The sequence below is a fragment of the Engraulis encrasicolus genome, chromosome 18, assembly GCF_034702125.1.
Source record: "Engraulis encrasicolus isolate BLACKSEA-1 chromosome 18, IST_EnEncr_1.0, whole genome shotgun sequence".
In the NCBI taxonomy this organism is placed as follows: Eukaryota; Metazoa; Chordata; class Actinopteri; order Clupeiformes; family Engraulidae; genus Engraulis; species Engraulis encrasicolus.
Window position 1 is genome coordinate 22,416,736 of NC_085874.1, and position 6,971 is coordinate 22,423,706.

A 6,971-nucleotide genomic window follows, 5' to 3' on the forward strand; every position below is an offset into this window, starting at 1 on the left:
GGGGGGGGACAAAGGGGATAGTTGTCCCGGGCCCAGACTGATAGGGGACCCCAGAATTGGGTCCTCATTACATTATACTATTGGGCTGAGGGGGGCTTTCACATGATTTTGTCCTGGGCCCGGCCAAAGCTGTCAGCGGCCCTGGGCGTAATTAGACTTCGACCCACAGGAAGACAGGCCAAGAACACTAAGCAAGAGCATGGTCAAGATCGCTCCCAAAAGGCCTGAATGGTGCGGCTGCCCAGCCCTAGTGGAGGTGGGGGCAGGGGCAGATCTAGCCATTTTGGGGCCCTAGGCGAAATACTAACATGGGGCCCTCAAAAGTCATTATATAGACATGCAATTCTGTTTTGGTGCTATTTTAGTGCATTTTAGTCATATATATCTTCGATTACTTTACATAAGTGACAAATTAAGACCAAGCCTTTTTTGTGTGTTTAGCGAGACTGGTGTGACAGTTGGGTCCCCTATGGAGGACAGATTTGGTCGGGGCCCTAGGCAGTTGCCTAGGTTTGCCTAATGGAAAGTCCGCCTCTGGATGGAGGAGTGGGAAAAGGGCTCTTTGCTCTGTCTTCAGGCCGACCCCATCATGTCTCAAGTGCAGGTCTGGGGAAGAAAAGGAGGAGAGGAGAGGAGAGGGGACCCCCCACCCAACCAGTCTTGTCTCAGGGTTGCCCAAAAGAGTGAGTGTCTGCAGGGTACGTCTCTCTTTGTTAGGGTACACAGAGGTCTTTTATGATGTCCCCACATATGCTTTGGCAGGTGGCTGGAATTGAGGCCTGGCCAGTAGTAATTACCCGCACGCACGCACGCACACACACACACACACACACACACACACACACACACACACACACACACACACACACACACACACACACACACACACACACACACACACACACACACACACACACACACACACACACACACACAAATCCCTGGTGCTCCAAGGCCAAATGATCATGAATAGAAATGGGAAGGAGATGCGGAAAGAGTATTAGCAACAAAAAGAGACAAAAGCTAATGGGACAAGGAAAACCACACCAGAAGGCCAGAGCCAAAAGGAAAAGCTGGAAAATGAACAATAGCGCAATATATGTTATTTAGTCCAAAAGAAAAAACTAAATGGGAAAAGGAGCAAGCAAGCCTATACTGCTATAGCACCAGTGCTTAATTTGAGGGGGAGCAAGGGGGAGCTAGCTCCGGAACCTCAGTCGACAGCTCCGGAACCTTGGATGGAACCTCAGGGAAAGACATCACAGACCCCCCCCTCGGTGGGGGGGAGCCACCTATCCTCTGCGCTCCGGGACCTCCTGCTTGACAAATTAAGCACTGTATAGCACTACTAATGCACCTAATGCAACTAAGGCCTACCCTGCTGTCCAAAATGGAGGGCAAAACCACTATTCTAAGTATACAGTATATGGCCCAGTTAATGGTCAACTTCATTGGCATTAGGCAAAATAACAAACTTACACACATACAGTTGGAAATCAGGCTATCAACATTACTGACTCCCCTCAACCCTTCTTGAGGATCTCTAAGGGTATTATATAGGTACTCTAGGTGTAATGTATGTGTACTGTCTATGTCTAATTGTCTGTGTCCACTCCTAAAGTCTGTCTATGTCTGCATGGTAAAGTAAGAAACGTAATTTCAATTCTTTGTATGACTAGTGCATGTAAAGAAATTGACAATAAAACCAACTTGACTTGACTTGACTTGACTTGAGCTGTACAACACAGTGCGGTGATCAGGGAAACGGACCTGATCACAGGGGACCCTTCTCACCCCCTCCATCACTCCTTCTAGCTTCCATCAGGTCAGTGCTACAACGTACCACCAGCACAAACACATCTACCATGACGTTTTTTAAATCTTATCTTTCGTTATTTAAAGGTGCACTGTGTAACGGTTTTAGTAGTTTATTTCCAGAAATCATGCTCCCCATTCATAAGTGTTACCTTTTCCACAAATACTTACCACCACCATCTAAGCATTCATTATGACTGGAAAAATTGCACTTTTCATAGATGAAAAGGGGGATCTTCTCCATGGTCCGCCATTTTGAATTTCCAGAAATGTACATTTTTAGTCGCAAATCTTACTACCCTTTGGTCATACTAGTAAATAGTGTACATGTGTATGTTTTTGAGGATAAGAGACACAGAGAGAAAGATAAGGAGACGAAAGTGAGTAAACTCAATCTAAGCTCTCGGATTCAACCACTTGGTGCTCCTCTTGATGCACAACTGGAGGAACGAACAGTATCTGCACTCCTTTTCCCACATTATACAGCCTCTGCCTTGTCTACTCAATATGTGACCAGTATTGTATCAAAGAGTTTGGAAAATATTGATCTATAAGCCATGCAGATGATATGAGTCCAAAAGACCTGGGAATATGGAGGGAGGGATTCATGTTCCTCACAGAAAATGATCCAATGCCAGTAAATCTCAATGTGGAAGAGTAATAGCAGAAGAGTTGGTAGAGCGCTACTATTATCCCTCAAAACCAACTGGTGCTATTGGAAGGGGTTCAATGTTCAAAAAAGACTGGAAGAAAAACACTCATATAATTGGATGGCTGTTTGCTTCTCTTACACACCCTGTACTGTACGCGTTGGTGTTTTTTAAATGCATTTGCCCATATGATAAAGTTTGTTTTTTACCACATTAATCAACTGAAGTGCCTGGACCAAGGATTTTTTTCGTGAAAGAGTAATAATTGACCGGACCACCTTACAAGGGTTAAATACACAAACCCTGTGTTCTTCAGCATACTGGATATGGTGCACATAGGGCAGTCATGGGTAAGTGGTTAGGGTGTCAGACTTGTAATCTAAGTTGCCGGTTCGACTCCCAATTCGCCAGGTTGGTGGGGGGGAGTACCTAACCATTGCTCTCCCCCATCCTTCTCCATGACTGAGGTACCCTGGAGCATGGTACCATCCCTTTGGGCGCTATTGGGGGCTGCCCCCTTGCACAGGTGAGGCATAAATGCAATTTGATTGTGTGCAGTGTGCCATGAACAGTGGAGTGCTGTGTCACAATGACAAAGGGAGTTGGAGTTTCTCAATCAGGCTTTCACTTTCACTTTCACTATAGCCTACTCCCTACTGTATTTTAAATTTACATCACTGTATTCTACTGTACCACACTTTAGCCCGATTCGCACGGGATAAATATTACCTATGGACCCCTGGTAATTCGCAATTACCCCTGGACCTCCATGATTTTTCGGGGCGCATTCGGACGGGATGAATAAAGGTCTGTTATTTACTCAATTCACAGACATTACAAGGGAGTGCAGACGGCGCGCCTATGTAAAATTACCCCAGGACGTCTGAGTTTCGCCGAATTACAGTAGGTAATTCGCGGCGGAATTATTACCACACAAATCGCAGACATGGCACATTCGCACAGGACTAAGAACTCAAACATTCTCTGTAATTATTCCGAATTACCGGGGGTCCATAGGTAATAAAAGTCCCGTCCGAATCGGGCTTTTATTTCTAAACTTGCTTGTTCCTGTGCCCCGACATACAGTATGGGCTCTCATGTCCATCGAGACCCATGTTCGAGTCTGGCCTGGGTCATTTCCCATCCTTGTTACTGTCTATCAAAATACAGGCTACTATCAAAATACTACTACTATAGAAATATAGGCAAAAAAAAACCCCACCCCAAATCAAAACAAAGAGAGTGTGTAATAATCAGACTTCAGCAACCAGACACCACTGCTCAATCACCACGCTGCTAGTAACAGGCAATTCAGCCTTTAAAATGTCGACATAATGACATACACTTATATCAGTCATGTCCATCAATGTACATATGGCGAGAGTAGACGAGTGATGTGTGAGTTGGTCTGACGATCAGGGAACAAGCAGCAGTGTTGTCAGCATGGGCTACGTGCAGGGCCGCTGAAAGCTTTGACCGGGCACAGGAAAAAGTCATTTGAAAGGGCCCCCCACCCAATCAGGTGTGTCGTTCAATAAAATAAGTTTAAAGAGGGCATAAATATAGATTGTAGAGGCATAAGGTCCACAGAGGTTGGGCCCAGGATTCTTAGAGGCATAAGGTCCACAGTGGTTGGGCCCAGGATAAAGTGATAAATAGTCACACGGAATTGGACGCTCATACACCCAATGCAGACATAATGTAAAGAGGACCTAATTCTGCACCCCCCCCCCTCCCTGTGGCCCAGAATAACTGACACACTCCCTTGTCGGATTCCCTGTTGGAGCATAAAGATGCAGTGCAATCGGCCTCTGCTCTGACTCATCCTCGCTGTAGGTCTCTCTTCTCTCGCTGTCTGCTACCGTAGCAATGAATACCTCATCATTATGAATCCTGAATCCCCCCCCTAGAAAAGGGATCCGCATTTAACTAGCCTTGAAATTCCACAGGGATGAGCAGCGCTAACATTATCCCGCACCCCCCCACCCCCCAAACACACACACACACACACACATGCACGCACGCACGCACGCGCGCGCACACACATACACACGCACGCACGCACGCACGCGCACACACACACACACACACACACACACACACACCACACCACACCACACACACTTACACACTCGCTACCGTCCCTCCCCTCCCTCTCCTCCCTCTCCTCCCTCTTTCTCCACCCCTCTTTCAATGTATCATCCCTCCCTCTCTCTCTCTCTCTCTCTCTCTCTGTCTCTGTCTCTCTCTCTCTCTCTCTCTCTCTCTCTCTCTCTCTCTCTCTCTCTCTCTCTCTCTTGTCTGCCTTGTACTTACTACTACTACTACTGTCTCTGTGTGGACTAATGTCAATCCCTCCCCTCCACAGTCACTGCAAACAGTACAATTGCCTTGTGATTAGCAACCGAAAAAAAGAATGTGTGTGTAGTGTGTGTGTGTGTGTGTGTGTGTGTGTGTGTGTGTGTGTGTGTGTGTGTGTGTGTGTGTCTCTTAAAAACAAAAACAGTACAGGAGCCCACATGACGCTGGCTGTGCGGGGTGAGAGAGTGATCACCAGGTCTGTAATTAAGCCAGCCTGCACTTGATGAAAGCTGATTCAGCTCCGTTAGGCCACCGCGGCATCCAGGGCCCTTTACAAAGTAGGGCCCCAGGCAAAGAGGGACTTGGCGCCCCCCTTTTTCCCCCCTTTCAACTATTGGGGAGGGGCCCTCTCAAGAGAGACGTTGATATCATTGTACTTTTCGGTCATTGAATTTAGGGAGGTTTCCCTGCGCTTGCAAAATTGGCATTACTGTCATCAAAGAATACATGTACGGCCCTGCCGTGGACAAACGGGAGGGCACTCGTCTGCCATGCGGCTGACCCGAGTTCGATTGCCGGCCCTTCCCGGTCTCTCTTTCCCCACTCGCTTCCTGTCACCACCTTCACTGCCCTATCATAAATAAAGTCAAAAAGACCAAAAAAAAGGAAAACAAGTACATAAGCAGTCATCATCAGGGGACCCCTGTCAGCAGGGTGCCCTTGGCAATTGCCTCGTTTGCCTGCCTGGTTGTGACAGGCCTGACGGACTCTCAGCCTCTGGGATGACTCTGTTTACCTCTTTGTTTTCTTTTTCCTTGTTCTTCACTGTCTCCTTCTTCTTGAGTTATTTTTTTCCCCCAACAACATAATTATAGTCTAAATCAAATGAGAAGTTTTAATATTTTCTGCATTACGACGAGGTGTGGGGTGGGCCAAAGTCAACAATTACGCTGCTGCTAAGTCTGACCCCCTTGGGGCAGTTTGGTGGGTGAAGTAAAAGTGTGAGGGTGTGGAGGTGAGGTGAGGTGGTGAGGTGTTGAGCTTGGCATAACTCACTTTTTGTTGTTCTGGCATTCCAGCAGGGGCGGAGCTATAAGGCTTGGGTGGGTGCAGGGCATTTGCCCCTGGGCCCATGGCCCACTTGTATTGGTAGTGGGTGCCGTATGAGGGGCCAGGGAAGCCCACAGGTGGGTGACAATGGGGTGTCTTGTCCCGGGCCCAGGGAGAGAGGGGGCCCTATTGTAACCTTGACAGGCCGTATGAGGGGCCAGGGAAGCCGACAAGGGAGGACAAAGGGCTGTCTTGTCCCAGGCCCAGGGAGAGAGGGGCCCCAGAATTGGATCCTCATTACATTGTATGTATTGGGCTTGGGGCCCTTTCAGATGTCTTTGTCCCAGGCCTGGCAAATGCTGTCAGTGGCCCTGCCCACTTGTATTGGTGGTGGGTGCCCTATTATGAGGGGCCCTACCGGTCTTTTGCCCTGGGGCCCTGGGGCCCTCTATGGGGATATTTCCGCCACTGCATACCAGGGAGGTCTAACGAGAGGAATCCTAAACAGCAACGGCAATGCAGTTGTAAAAGTGCAGACACAATCAGGGCCGCTGACAGCTTTCCCTGGGCCCTGGGACAATGTAATTTGAAAGGACCCCCCACCCACTACTACAAGGACCAAGTTCTGCTTCCCCACTCACCATCCTTCTTCCTGTGCCCGAGACAACGGACCCGTTTGTCCCACCCTGTCGGTTTCCCAGGACATAATTATTCAGGTGGTGGGTGTAGTGTTGTTTTATAACACTCGAGCTATACGCTTGAGTGTGTGTGTGCCTCCGTCCTGACTGCCAGTAGCAGCAGCAGACCTGTATTGGCATGACCTGGCTCATATTTCATATTTTTATGTAGCCAAGTCCTGTACTGAACTCAGACAAAACAGAACAGAGCCTGGGGAGCAGAGATGAGATAAAAAAGATGAGCCTCAAAACAAATACTTTTAAAAATGTATCGTCGGTCACTTCATATTACACATGTAAGTCTTTCATGGACAGACGAGGGGTGGGGAATGGAGGGAGTGGTGGAGTCTATGTAGAATGCAGCTATACGCAGTATACCCCCCTAAAAATTTCAGGGATTTCAGTATGCCCACCTAAAATTGATTGATCCATTATTTAGAATAGTACAAATACAGTATACCCATCTCAAAAAATACTC